Raw genomic sequence first — 2527 nt, 5'->3', positions numbered from 1 at the left:
GCTATTATAAATAGGGCTGCTATGAACATAGTGGAGCATGTGTCCTTCTTACCGGTTGGGACATCTTCTGGATATATGCCCAGAAGAGGTATTGCTGGATCCTCCGGCTTCACCTTCACTTTTCTGGATGATGCAGGATGAAATAGAACCTTTCTTTCCTAATTTACTTTTGGCCATGGTGTTTTACCACAGCAGTAGAAACCCTAATTAAGGCAGGTGACTTTTCAGTAACTCACTGCCTGTTTCTCCTACACCATTGTAAGTAACTCACTGATTTACCAAGAAGGATGTGGATGGACATTATTATTATTATTATTATTATTATTATTATTTGGTTTGTCATCAGTACTGAAGAATGGTAGTAAATGTCCCAATAAAGGTCACCTAACAAAACAAAACCATTTAAATCAAATTCCAAATCAGATAAGACGTAGCAATGATGGTATAAGTTACAATACATGTTAACTTGGCAGGACCAGGATAGAGCCTTCTAGGTGCTGGAAATATTCTCTCTCTTGATGTGAGTGATGACCACATTATGGATGTGTAGTTTTAAATTAGTTAGTATGGACACTTGGCATATTTACTGGATATATTCTACATCTAAAACAACAAACCACAAAATTCCAAGTCTCAAAGCTACATGGTTCTTGGGCCTCCCACTCATTACACTCTATAGGGACGTGCTAATAATTGGTTCTTCATTCCCCAAATGGAGTCTGTCATTACAGCTTTTCTTGTGGCTATTGATTTAGCAATGTGGCTCACAGCATAAAGTCCTAGATGCCCAAACCACTGCATCAAGAAATCCATAGGACTAAAAGTGAGTCCCATAGAAGCCTGTTTCCAGCTTGGTACTGTGGGCACCTTCTGCTGAGTTCCAGGCTCTTGACTAAGCTTTACAGAAGAGAGATAAATTAATCTTTAAACATTTCTTCCTCCTCTCCTTCACACCAGGGGGCTAGGCTATTGGGCCATATTTGTCCAGATGACTAGGAGTCTTTAGTCTCACTTTCCTTCTTCCAGTTCTATGGGCTATTGCCTTCTTGGTGGTGGAGTATTTAGTACCTCTGGGTCCAGGATTTATACTGATGATTCACTCTCTGCCCACTTCTTTTTCCCAGCTTATGAGCTCCCCATGGGGTGGGGGAGTCAGGAAAGGGGTAGAGCCATTTTTAGACGATGAAACTGAGTCCCATAAAAGTGAGCAACTCATTTGAAGTCTACAGAGTTACTTAGTGGTCTCCATGGGATTAAGGCAGGTTCTATGACATCCTCTGCAGGATCATGGCCCCAAAGTCTTTTCCAAATTACTCAGAGTGGAATGGATAGAGAATGGACCAGCTTTTTAGTTCAAGAAAGCTGAAGGTCCTAGCAGTACCATTCTGGTTCTGAAACCCTGGAAACTCATAGAGAGTTATTGATGTTGGAAATCAGAAATTTGGTGTTGTGGTATCACTTCATTGAGTGACACACTCAGAAGGGATGCAGGTATACAGATTACTTTTTTTCCCCCTTTGACTTCTTATTGGGGCTATCCTTTGGAGGGTCCTGTCTAAGGAGGAGTTTCTATCTCGAGTCAGTTACCACCTGTCACTCCTCCCTGAAACCCCCATACACACCCCAGACACATAGATGCATATCATCAATCTTAGACAACTCCTATCCAGTCATATTTATGCCCAAGACCAACAATCTCAACTGGCTTGTTCTTTTAGTCATGTCTGTCTAGAGAAACAGAACTGATTTTATGTGTGTGTATATATACACACACATATATATATGATTTGCATATTATACTATACAATATATATTTATATAGTGTATTATATAGTGTATATGCATAATTAATAACATGCACATTATATATATATATATATATATATATATATATATATATAAAATTTCTTACAGTGGCTTAAAGATCAAACTATTCCAACAACAGATGTTGGACTGTTGGGTTCCCCATATTTTTTATTCCATTGGTTTGAGGAGTCTGGACCCTGCCATACCTCTCCCATCTCCAAGTGTACTATCGCACACCTAGTATCCTGGAAAGCCCAGGAATCCAATGTTAAATACATAAGTCCTGATGTCTCAGCTGACCTTCAGTGTTTGCTGGAATCTCTAAGAAGTGTGCTCTAATGCCAGTGAAGGCATGGACTTGCCAGCAGAGTCAGAGAAAGCAGGTAAAGAGCAAGAACTTACTTTTCCCATGTCCTTTATAGAAGTCGCCATTTCAAATGACCCAGTCAAGAAAAATTCCTCATCAATGCACTCAGCCACTTGGGTTTTAGTTAATACCAGACATAGTCGTGTTGATAACCAAGAAGAGCCATCACATTTAGGACCTGGAGAGATGATTCAGCAGCAAAAAGTGCCTGCTACTCTTCTAGAAGACCTGAGTTCAGTTCCTAGCACTCATATTAGGTGACTCACAATTGCCAGTGACTCCAGAGATTCATTCTCTCTCTCTCTCTCTCTCTCTCTCTCTCTCTCTCTCTCTCTCTCTCTCTCTCTCTTTCTC

Source organism: Mus caroli, chromosome 7 (assembly GCF_900094665.2).
Source record: "Mus caroli chromosome 7, CAROLI_EIJ_v1.1, whole genome shotgun sequence".
Classification (NCBI taxonomy): domain Eukaryota; kingdom Metazoa; phylum Chordata; class Mammalia; order Rodentia; family Muridae; genus Mus; species Mus caroli.
Note: the sequence above shows the minus strand (reverse complement) of the source record.